Source organism: Neoarius graeffei, chromosome 6, assembly GCF_027579695.1.
Source record: "Neoarius graeffei isolate fNeoGra1 chromosome 6, fNeoGra1.pri, whole genome shotgun sequence".
NCBI classification, from domain to species: domain Eukaryota; kingdom Metazoa; phylum Chordata; class Actinopteri; order Siluriformes; family Ariidae; genus Neoarius; species Neoarius graeffei.
In genome coordinates, this window is record NC_083574.1 from 20,549,846 (window position 1) to 20,562,879 (window position 13,034).

General features: G+C 39.7%; 1 protein-coding gene across 1 annotated transcript in view; it reads left to right on the plus strand.

Moving 5' to 3' along the window:
* The window catches only part of large2 (LARGE xylosyl- and glucuronyltransferase 2), a 292,118-nt gene that overhangs the window by 37,185 nt on the left and 241,899 nt on the right, over window positions 1-13,034 (plus strand). Inside the window, exon 2 of the mRNA XM_060923414.1 lies at window positions 12,632-12,694. The gene's annotated coding sequence lies outside the window, so the exon portion shown is untranslated. The remainder of the gene's footprint in view (window positions 1-12,631; window positions 12,695-13,034) is intronic.

Here is a 13,034-nt window from a genome sequence, read left to right on the forward strand (position 1 = left end):
TATCAAAGCCATCTTTTTTTGCACTACAGCCTTGTTAAGGCCATGTTTTACATGCACTACAGTGTAACTGTTGCTCTACAGCAAAATAAAAAAAATAACATTTGGGTATACATATGTCTGTTTTCTTAAAAATGTATGTTAAGTAATGTGAAATATCGGGATACGTATCGCCTTGAAGACCATGTATCGGGATGCACATGTATCGCAATACGTATCGTATCGTGACCTCTGTATCGTGATGTGTATCGTATCGCAAGGTTGTTGGCAATACCCACCCCTTGTGTGTGTGTGTGTGTGTGTGTTTTTTTTATATGTAATATGGGCAGCTCGGTGGTGTAGTGGTTAGTATTGTTGCCTCACAGCAAGAAGGTTCTGGGTTCAAGCCCAGCAGCCGACGGGGGCCTTTCTGTGTGGAGTTTGCATGTTCTCCCCATGTCTGCATGGGTTTCCTCCAAGGTTCAAAGACATGCGATTAGGTTAGCATGGGGCCACCTTAGGCTGAAGTGCCCTTGAGCGAGGCACCTAACCCCCAACTACTCCCCGGGTGCTATAGCATAGCTGCCCACTGCTCTGGGTATGTATATGTGTGTGTGCTCATTGCTTGCATGTGTGTGTTCACTGCTTCAGATGGATGAAATGCAGAGAGGAATTTCACAAGTGTATGTGTAATGAATAAAGGTGGTGGTGTTCTTTTATTTTATATTTTAACAGTTATTCCACGAAATCTCCTTGTAAATGAGCTGATAACCAACGAGGAGCGTAGCGCCGAGTTGGCTATAAGCCATGTATGACGAGATTGAGTGGAATAATTGTTTTATTCTATCCACATTCACTGGATTTTGATAAACAGAGGGTTTTTTTTTTCAAATTTGATAAATAAAAGCTTTATACAAAACATCCAACAAAATAATTTCCGCTTAGAATGTAAACAAACCGGCGAAATGACAGCAGCAATTTGTCAAAAATGCTATCATAATAATTCTTGAAAAATAAAAAAAAGATACATTCTTAGCATCAAATACTTTCATTCCATGTTTTGTTGCTTTTTTTGTATTTTTTGGGGTTTTCTTCAAGTTTCAAATCAAGTTTATTTTTATAGCGCTTTTAACAATAGACATTATCGCAAAGCAGCTTTACAGAATTTTAGTGCCTTTAAACATGAACTAATTTTATCCCTAGTCTATCCCTAGTCTATTCTTCTTCTTTAGGGTTTTTTGGCGGTTGGCAAGCCAACTAAAGGTGCATTACCACCACTGACTGGGCTGGAGTGTGGAACAGGAGATATTTTTTTGGGGGGACACTATATCCTTTGAGCTATTTCTGTTTCTTTTAAATACTTGATAAAAAACACCAAAAATTTTGTTTTTGAGAAGAGTTTTTATTTCATCCTCCATTGGTTCAGCAACACGCCCCGCCATTTTGTTTTTCTTTACTACTTGGAAATGTATCCAAAATCCAGTTCTGCAAGCAGAAATGACTTTTTGATGAGAGATATCAGAGTTGAAACTACAGACAGGTTTGAGCTAATAGAAAGTCTATGTTTACTCAAATAACCACACTTTACATCTGTGGTGAGAAAAAAAAGCATCTCAGAAGAAACAGCATGTTGAACTTGAAGGTGTGTCAGCTAAGAACAGGAATCTGAAGCTACAGTGAGCACAGACTCATGAATTTGTACAGCTGAATGTTGGAAAAAGGACAGGCAACGTTTGTCTAATCTTCAACTGCCCAGTGCGTGCGAATTAACCCGACTTGTAAAAAGCTGATGTGTGTGGTGCAGCAGGCAGTGGGATTCAGAGCTAGTTACTGTATTGAGGTGAGGTGCATTGCATCCCTGCTTAGATATACATACAAAATAAAACATTTTATTTTGCAAATAAATAGTCAGTAGCGAGTAGGGTTTTTTTTTTCTTTTTCCTGGAATGATAAATGCAAAGTACTCGTGACCGAGTCAAAAATAAGAGAAGCCTGAATGCGTAATATTATTGCCCTGGGTGCCTGGGTCCACCCCATGGGCTGATGATCTGAAAATCCATTACTACTGAGAAGGTTTTTGATATGCTTGCAAAAAAGCACACATTTTTTGACATATAAAATAAGGTACTCATTAACATTTAGCTTTTACTTTTAGCATTCAAATAAATCAGAGTAGCTTAAAGGATACTATGTGGTATGGATTGCTCTTGTAATTACAATGTTAAAAGTCTGGTAAGAAATCTCACAAGTAAGCTCAGGCTCTAGTTGTTAAAAATGGCTTTCTTCTGATGGGAGCAAATTTTTCAGCACTTCAGATTAATTGTCATGGGATTTTCTCAATTGATCAGGTTGATCAGCCATGGCATGGCCCTGGCCTTCTGTGTAAGTTAATTATTGATTGATAATTACAAAGAGCGACTGATTAATTATTTGAGACTAATTATTTGAGACATAACCTGCTCACTTATGAAAAATGAATCTCTATGCATAAGTCACACATTAGAGTAATTAGAATTAATAATTAGCTCCCCTCCCTTCCCTTTCCTTGTCTTTCCACCCATAACACCTTTTAAGGTGGCAGACAAGTCAGCCCCTCTTTTCTCCTCATCTACCCCTTTTCCACCAAATCAGTTCCAGGGCTGGTTCGGAGTCGGTGCTGGTTCATAACTCGTTCAACTTGCGAGCCAGCTGAGAACCAGTTTGCTTTTCCATAGCTCGCGGTGCTAAAGGAAGCCACGTCATTACGTCTCTGTATACGTCAGTTAGGCAGCTGGGCCATAGAAGGTTCACGCTGCACGCTGCATGCTGCACACTACACGCTACACGCGTGTAAAGAAAAGTGGACAAACGTAGCATGACTTGCTCTGGGCCATAGAACGGCGTTCACGTTGCACGCTGCACACTTCACGCGTGAAGCGTGAAATGAACATGCACACTTTTTTCTAGGCGTGAAGATGGAAATTCCAGTCAATGCATGCGGTCACCGCCGCGCCAGCCAATCAGAACGGGTCTAGGGAGATAACTCTATGCTTTCAGGGGAAAACTTCAGAAAAAATATAATTGAATGGTATAATTGAAAAATAGTTCTTCATCGGGATTGTCAAGCAGATTATAGAATGTTCGGTGAAATTCACCACGGGTTTCTCTCAGAAGGAAGTGTTCTCGGCTCCAAATTCTGTTCCTTTTTCTCTTCCTCTGTCTCTTTTTTTTTTTTCTCTTCCTCTGTCTCAGTAAAAGCAGAATGAGGCAATCGTCGTCATCCGAAGAGTCCATATTGTTGGTTACTCGGTCAAAGTAGAACAGACGCAACACGTGAACATCCAAGCATGAAGTTTAATGGCCCAGGGTCCGGTTCTTCACGTGAACGTGTAGCGTGCAGCATGCAGCGTGCAGCGTGAACCTTCTATGGCCCAGCAGCCTTACGTCGCTGTATACGTCATTACGTCGCTGTATACGTCAGTTACGTCGCTACGTTTGCATAAACCTTGGCGCGAATATCGAAGCAAAAACAACGCGGAAGAAGCAGCAGCAACAACAGTAATAATAATGGATGACTTCGCGTTTGTACAGCTGCTGCTTCTCGTCGCTTAAAAATGGCGATCTTTCGCGGTCTTATTGTTGTTGGTCTTAAAACTCCGCCCCCCCGCTGACGTAAGCGGTTCTTTCCTCTGGCCCAGCAGAGAGTTGGTGCTAGCCTGGAACCGGTTTTTCTGGCCCCAGAGCCAGTTCTTTGTCAGTGGAAACAGAAAACCCGGTTCCAAACTAAGCACTGGCCCCGAACCAGCCCTGGAACTGCTTTGGTGGAAAAGGGGCATCTTCTGATGCTGTTCCATCACTCTGGGCCTGTAATCACACTTGATTGAGCTGTTTGTGCTCAAACAGGGGCATTTTCAGAGCAATTAAGGGCAGAATAGGAGATAAAATAACACAGCCCCCCTGTGGACTCCCTGTCATCTATGCGAATATAATCGCCTTCCTTCCCCAGCCGGGAGCAGAGCTGCTCTTTCTTCCTACTGAGACACAGTTCATCTTGTTTTTTTTTTGCTTCCGGCAACACGTTCAGATGTAATCAGAAGTTTTTGTGAAGAAATACACTTAAGCACAGCTTTTATATAACAAGCCTAGCCTGGTTAGTGGGTGGATTGGAATAGTCACAGTGTTCAGTTCTGTGTTTTCATGTTGGGAATTTCTGTCTAAAAAAACTCCAGGATCTGCTGGCATGCAATTCATATGTTGTGTTGTTCAGTGCTCAGTGTATGTTTATTTTTTTTTGGGGGGGGGATGAAGCAGAGAAAATCAAATGCACAATCTGATTGTGTAACAAGATCACTATCTGAATCTGTATTTGTCTGTATTTATTTCGTGCTCCAAATATTCATATTTATTCTATCCACATTCACTGGATATGAGCAATCCTGAGCTATGATTGGCTACTCTATTACTAGGCTATCAGCTCATATACCGTGAGTAGAGAAAAACAAAATGGCAGAATGCATCAAGTCAGATCACTTTATCAAGTACCGTATTTTCCAGACTATACGTCGCTCCGGACTTTAAGTCGCATCAGCCAAAAAATGCATTATGAAGACGAAAAAAAACATATACGTCGCACCGGACTACAAGTCGCACTTTTTTGAAGGGTTATTCTATCCATAGAATCTGTGATTCTATCTGATAAGCGGCGCGTGGTTACTGCGCGACTGCATTGTTTATTTAATAAATGAACAGTTGAGCAGTGATAACGCGCCCTTTGCCCTGTAAGTAGCCTAGTCTGATTATTTTAAATATCTACTACTATCTTTAATACTATCACTATCGTTATTACTAATAGCCTATATTATTATTATAACTAATATTAGTAGCCTATTACTGATGCATTAATCAGTTTGCTTTTAGAATATTTTTACCGGTAGGGCTTATTATCGCCCCATGGCTCTTTCATCTTTGTTATTAAAGCTGTAGTCATCATCGAGGAGTGTCATTCTTCATTTTTGTCGAATTTTATTTCATCAAATCAGAGGTCAAGTAGGCTATAGGTATATCATCTCCAAAGACAGGTACGGTAGTAAAAACAACCGTCTAGTGAAAAAAAAAACAACAACAACAACCACCACTCAGAGAAAAAAACAGGCAGAAAGTGCGCCTGCCAGTTAACGTCATATCAGATAAAAACATTAAACGTTATTCAGACCATTAACACCATAACATCAGAAACGAAGAATAAAGTTCATCTTGGAAGGAGAGTTATTTTTAAAAATGCAAAACAAAATCATTTATAATAGCCCAGAGTAAAACTGGCTGAATATGTACATCAAGTTATTCAATAGCCTATAGGCCTAAAATCAGGGCTTAATTTGAGCCGGAACATGATGGAACAAGATCCGTAACCTCCGTTGTCGGAGCCGGCAGCTATTTTCATTTCATTCGGTGTTCCGGCAGCTATTTAAATGGATCATATCACCTCTGTGACCATCACAAAGGGAAAAAAATCAAACAATAAATTAAATAAGTAAATAAAAATTTGTTTAGTGTTCGGTTTTGATTTTGATATCTGTTGTTGATTTCTCTCCTATGACCTCCACAAAATCTATGCGAAAGGGGAAGGGGGGGGGGGGACATGGGGTGTATACTTCCGTTCAATAGAACACCGGGTTTTTTGTAGCCGTTAGCTTGCGCTGTGGAAAAAATGGCAAAAAAACAAGAAAGCTTACTAAAATTTTTAAAATGAATTCTCCAACTTGTTTTGTAAACCCTTTATTTCTTAACTATTACTTGAATTGATTGCATTTATGTTTGCTGGCACTGCTTTTAATGAGCAGGAGAAAAACAGGGAGGGCTCGGAAAAAGACCGCAGGTCAGAATCAAACCCGGGTCCCCGGATTTATGATATGGCGCCTTACCCACCTGAGCCACAAAGTCCCGCTGGCACTACTTTTAAATACCCTACTTAAATCCTTAAAATGAGTCATTTAACTCATGTCTTGTGTGATCTGATCTCCAATGGTGAAATAAACCGGTTGTGATATGAGTACAGTCTGTTATTTTAGAAGATAAATTTAATATATAATTTAATATATAGCCTAATAAAAAATATTTTATAACATCACGACATATTACTGTCTGTAACTGTTCGTCACTAAAGCGTTTTCTAAGATCATAATGTCTGATATTTTTATTATAATTTTTTTTACACACACAATAAGTGCGTGTGCGTAAAGTTATAGTAAACCACCCCCACCTTTTTTTTTTTTTTGAGTCACCGGACCCACCCACCTCCTGCGTTCCGGAACCTCCCACTTCACAAATTAAGCACTGCCTAAAATCATTACATAACTTATTTAAATAACTATAGGCCTATCATTAATAATAAAACACAGGTCAATCAAGTTTATCAAGCTGACGATTTCACTCCAAATCAGCAAATCCATTGAATTCCTCATCCTCGGTGTCGCTTCTGAACAACTCTGCCAACTCCAGCGGCAGACGAAGTGCCGTTTCCTCTTCTTCTGCGTGGCTGTCGTCAGACTTGGCATCAGCTCCAGTTATTCCGCGGTGAAAAAAAAAACATATATACGTCGCACTGGAGTATAAGTCGCATGGCCAGCTGAACCATGAAAAAAAGTGCGACTTGTAGTCCGAAAAATACGGTATTTAAAAGAAACAGAAATGGTGAAAAAAAAAAAAAAACCCTAGTCGTCTCTTCCCCCCCCAAATTTCCCCTGCTCCACATTCCAGCCCAGTTGGTGGTGGTAATGCACCTTTAAGTTGGTTTGCCAACCACCAAAATACCCTAAAGAAGAAAATGGCAGTGCATGTTCCTGCACCAACTGAGGATGAAATAGCAACTCTGCTTGAAAACGAAACCCCAAAAAATACAAAAAAAAAGGGAACAAAATATGGAATGAAAGTATTTGATGTTAAGACTGTGTATCTTTTTTATTTTTCAAGAATTATCATTATAGCATTTTTCACAAATTGCTAATGTAATTTTGCCAGTTTGTTAAGCGGAAATTACAACTCCGATTCCAAAAAAGTTGGGACAAAGTACAAATTGTAAATAAAAACGGATTGCAATGATGTGGAAGTTTCAAGATTCCATATTTTATTCAGAATAGAACATAGATGACATCAAATGTTTAAACTGAGAAAATGTATCATTTAAAGAGAAAAATTTGGTGATTTTTAAATTTCATGACAACAACACATCTCAAAAAAGTTGGGACAAGGCCATGTTTCCCACTGTGAGACATCCCCTTTTCTCTTTACAACAGTCTGTAAACGTCTGGGGACTGAGGAGACAAGTTGCTCAATTTTAGGGATAGGAATGTTAACCCATTCTTGTCTAATGTAGGATTCTAGTTGCTCAACTGTCTTAGGTCTTTTTTGTCGTATCTTCCGTTTTATGATGCGCCAAATGTTTTCTATGGGTGAAAGAGCTGGACTGCAGGCTGGCCACTTCGGTACCCGGACGCCGCTTCTACGCAGCCATGATGCTGTAATTGATGCACCATGTGGTTTGGCATTGTCATGTTGGAAAATGCAAGGTCTTCCCTGAAAGAGACGTTGTCTGGATGGGAGCATATGTTGCTCTAGAACCTGGATATACCTTTCAGCATTGATGGTGTCTTTCCAGATGTGTAAGCTGCCCATGCCACATGCACTAATGCAACCCCATACCATCAGAGATGCAGGCTTCTGAACTGAGCGCTGATAACTTGGGTCGTCCTTCTCCTCTTTAGTCCGAATGACACGGCGTCCCTGATTTCCATAAAGAACTTCAAACTTTGATTCGTCTGACCACAGAACAGTTTTCCACTTTGCCATAGTCCATTTTAAATGAGCCTTGGCCCAGAGAAGACGTCTGCGCTTCTGGATCATGTTTAGATACGGCTTCTTCTTTGAACTATAGAGTTTTAGCTGGCAACGGCAGATGGCACGGTGAATTGTGTTCACAGATAATGTTCTCTGGAAATATTCCTGAGCCCATTTTGTGATTTCCAATACAGAAGCATACCTGTATGTGATGCAGTGCCGTTTAAGGGCCCGAAGATCACGGGTGCCCAGTATGGTTTTCCGGCCTTGACCCTTACGCACAGAGAATCTGGAAGAATCTCTGAATCTTTTGATGATATTATGCACTGTAGATGATGATATGTTCAAACTCTTTGCAATTTTACATTGTCGAACTCCTTTCTGATATTGCTCCACTATTTGTCGGCACAGAATTAGGGGGATTGGTGATCCTCTTCCCATCTTTACTTCTGAGAGCCGCTGCCACTCCAAGATGCTCTTTTTATACCCAGTCATGTTAATTACCTATTGCCAATTGACCTAATGAGTTGCAATTTGGTCCTCCAGCTGTTCCTATTTTGTACCTTTAACTTTTCCAGCCTCTTATTGCCCCTGTCCCAACTTTTTTGCGATGTGTTGCTGTCATGAAATTTCAAATGAGCTAATATTTGGCATGAAATTTCAAAATGTCTCACTTTCGACATTTGATATGTTGTCTATGTTCTATTGTGAATACAATATCAGTTTTTGAGATTTGTAAATTATTGCATTCCGTTTTTATTTACAATTTGTACTTTGTCCCAACTTTTTTGGAATCGGGGTTGTATTTTGTCAGATGTTTTGTATAAAGTTTTTATTTATTGAATTTGCAAAACATAAAAATGCTCTCTTTCTCAAAATCCAGTGAACGTGGATAGAATAAAACAGTTATTCCACTCAATCTCATCGTACATGACTTATAGCCAACTCCATGCTACGCACCTCTTTGGCTATCAGCTCATATATGACTCAATTTTGCGGAATAACTTAATTGTATCTGTATTCATATTTAAATCTGAAGTGGTCATGGACTCAACCAGAAGTTTTTTTTTTTTTAAATACGAACCCTATCAAAAACACTGGGGTTATTATTTTTCTTTTTGTTTTGTATGTGTGTGCGGTATTTTCCAGTGAGCTTATCTGCTCACTGGAAAATAGTTATTAACCATTCGTTCATAATTATTAACCATTCATTCTAAATGGTTAATAATTATTGCTTTCTGTGTTTATAATGTTTGGTGGTGGTATTTTTCAATATTGAATGTGTTCATAAATTATTTTCATATTTCCTGTATCCTGGTATTGAGTGTATCCATGTTATGGAACTTTAATTGATTTTTTTTCTTATGGATAATATGGTTTCTTCTGGGGGAGGAGAAGAGCTATATTACATTCGCCCCTTTTACACAGCCTGTTCAAGGCAGGAATCTTGCTTCTTTATTCTGCCTTGCATTCTGTGTAGAATGTCTAAATGTGGAACAGGGGTCTGCGTTTTTCCGCCTCGGAGCCAGAACGATTGATAGTAACACAGGTGGGATCAACATCTGCGTTAAAGGAACAGTCGGCATTGTGGAACAGGGGTGTGATGTTTTTGACATTTTTTTTGATATCCTTCTTTCCAAGAACAGCACGAATTCAAATGTCTCCATCTACATCGTCTAAAATCGCTTCCTACTTCTTTTCACTTTCTCTTCCAACATATTTCTGATCGCACAGCAAGTTTGCTGGTGTTTAAAGAGTGTGCACAGCTACAAAATTACCTGTTATCTATGTAAATGGGTGATGAAGCATTACATCACTGGTTTGGACTACACTACTGTATGAAAAAAAGAGAGACACGATGTACCATTACATCACCTGTCAGGATCATAGTCTTATGAAAAGAAGAAAAACATTACTGGTCAAGCAGAGAGCAGAATGTGCGAGCAAAGTTAAATCTCAAGGATTTATCTCGCCAAAATAAGTAGCAATCAGAACAGCTTGTACCGGTTTCAAGCATGCCAGACAAATATTTTTATCATTACCTCAACACTTAGTTCACCTATCGTTATTGTTTTGAAAGCAAGGTTGGTACGCTTGGGGTATTCAAATTTGACACATTGTGTGTTGTATGCCATGCCTTTGGTTGTGGAATGCCGGCACACTGTGTAAAAACACACACTGGCATGGATTTATTTGGTTCAGTGGTGAAGGCCATATTTTTTGAGCTGTTTACTGCTCAACTGAACCATTAAGAGCACACTAAGACAAAGGACAAAGATGCAAAAATGTGATATGTTTTTGGATATTTGGATTGATGAACAAAATTACAATATACACTAGTTGTAATTCACAAAATCTTTTGAAGTAGTTATTAGCATAATTATGTATAATCCACTGTATTTAGATAAACCTCTTTTGTCCGTGTTTGGGTGATTTTTGTCCTTTCCATTCACACTTGAAAAAGATTTGTTTACATTTTTCCATTTCCGGCAGATGAATGAAATGTTTTATGAGCATGTTTTCAAATGTACATGACACTCAGCCAATATTTATTTATTTATTTATGGTTTAATTATGTGTTGAGTAAAACCAAGGCAAATGGCAAACAAACCAAAAATACCAATTTCACTCTGATTTAGACTCAGTAGCCTCCTATAACTCTTCCTCTGTCTACTGCAAGTGACGTTCATCATTGTGCTTCTTGATATTAACAAGAACAAGCCAAGAAGCCTTTGTCACACATACACTCAAGCACAGACGTAGGCTACATCCACACGACAACGGCAACGAGATGTTATTTAAAAATATATCGTGTCCAAATGGGCAACGGATCAGTAAAATATCAGGTCCATATGGCAACGCAACGCTTGCTGAAAACGATGCAATACACATGCCACACCTCTAGGGGCGCTGTAAGACGGTCCCTTCGGAGACACCAGAACAATAGAAGAAGTAAGGATGCATGCGCATAAACTATTATGCGCGAGACTTCATATTAGCCACAAAGTCAGGAAAATCTGTTCGTAAAATTACATTATAATGACCAAATACAATGAAAAGTATTTTTCCAGTCTCACCTGTGAAAGGTAATCCCATGTGATCTCGTTTGGACAGCAAACCTGTTGGTACAGTTAAACACAGCTAATCTTTATTCTCCGCTTTGACCTTTCCAATATGGCGGCGAGGATGACGTATGATTCTACGCGGAAGGCGGCGTCTTTAATGGTCCGGAATAAATTGAATACTACACGTTGATGGATAAATTTGTTGTTTCTCACCTGTGAAAGGTAATCCCATGTGATCTCGTTTGGACGGTAAACCTGTTGGTACAGTTAAAGGCAGCGCATGAATCTTTATTCTCCGCTTTGACCTATCCAATATGGCGGCGAGGATGACGTATGATTCTACGCGGAAGGCGGCGTCTTTAATGGTCCGGAATAAATTGAATACTACACGTTGATGGATTAATTTGCTCCTCTACGCCCTTTTTGAGGAATGTAATGTAGGACTAAAACCAACATCTGAAGAGGTGAGATCGCTCCTTTTTTCCCCTATTTTTGCTGGCGGGATTGACTCTGCCCTAAGGGCAGAGTCTCTCTCTCTCTCTCACTTTGCACCATTACACAATAAATATTCACAGTGAAAATATTTTGTAAGCGCGTTTCATGAACCAAGTTATAGGATTTGTTGACAACTCGCATCGCATCGCAATGAGAAGATCATTGGTACTACTGGTGTTAAGAATCAGACCATTTCATAAATGAATATTTTGCTGTAGAGCTGCAGTGTTTGTACAATTGCATGTTTTTGCTTCACTATTACTGTCACTATTCTGCTTCTTGCATTACTACTGTGAACTAACACTGAACATAATAATAATAATAATAATAATATCCAAGCTCGTGTTTCACTCTCACTAGTGCTCTGTAAGGCTTTTTCCTGGTGATATCCTGGTGATATTTGTTACACTTCTACCTGGCGTGAAGCACTCACAGTCATGTGGTTGTGACGTCATCATAAACAAATCCGTTCTACTCATCCAGACGACTTCACAACGGCAACATTGCCAGATCTTTCCACTCTGGAACCCGTTCTCAAAAAGATTGCGTTTTGGGCACCCAAAACGCCGGTGCCGTGTGGACGCCAGGCCTAAACGATAAGCAATTGTATCGGAGTCACCTGAATCCGTTGCCGTGTGGACAGGGCCTTAAGCACATGCTAAAATTCCTCCTCTGCATTTAACCCATCTGAAACAGTGAACACACATGTACACACAAGTGAGCAGTGAGCGCAGTTAGGTGTCGTGCTCAAGGGCACTTCAGCCCAATCTCCAAGCTATGGCTGCCCCATGCTAATCTAACCACATGTCTTTGGACTGTGGGGGAAACCGGAGCACCCGGAGGAAACCCATACAGACACGGGGAGAACATGCAAACTCCACACAGAAAGGCCCCTGTCGGCTGCTGGGCTCGAACCCAGAACCTTCTTGCTGTGAGGCGAGTGCTAACCACTACACCACCACCAATCCTATTTTATGAAATGCAAAAAAAAAAAAAATCTGATTTTCTGTATATTATTTCTGTATATTTTGTGTTCTGTTTTATGACATTAATTCACATTTATTGTAAACAATAGAGCTGAATTTCTTGCATTTCTGAGGATGTCTACTGCGTGACTGCACATGCATTGCAGAGAAGTGAAAAGCCTCTAGGCTTAACTTGATATACGCATTAATACGACAGAGCTTCAGTAAAAATGGAACAAATCCGCTGGAGTGTCTCGACAGATGTTATGAACAGGTGGAAATTTTCTTTGCATAATATTTCTTTTTCCACTTTTCTAGGTTTGAAATACCCAAGGGGAGGATTTTATTCCTAAACTTTCACTTGGGACAAGAAGACTTCTGGTAAGGCTTAAAGGATGTCTTCTCTTTACAATTCTAGAGAGTTATAAAGTTGTGAAGTAATGATTAGATGGACTAGCACAAAATGTTACCCATCACTCTTGAAGGTTTCCTTTTTTAATTCTGATGAACATTCAGTAGTAAACAAGCAACAGCCTGACATTTGTAACCAGATGCTATCTATAAACGGATGCATTAGCTGCACTCATAAAATATTGATTATTGCACTTTTTTTTCCCTCCCTATGGTAATGGCTTTGGGTTTGTTCCCATTAAACCCTTCAGAGTCCACATTTTTCCTCTGTGCACAGACGCTTTTATCATGTTCCGATTGGAATTCATGG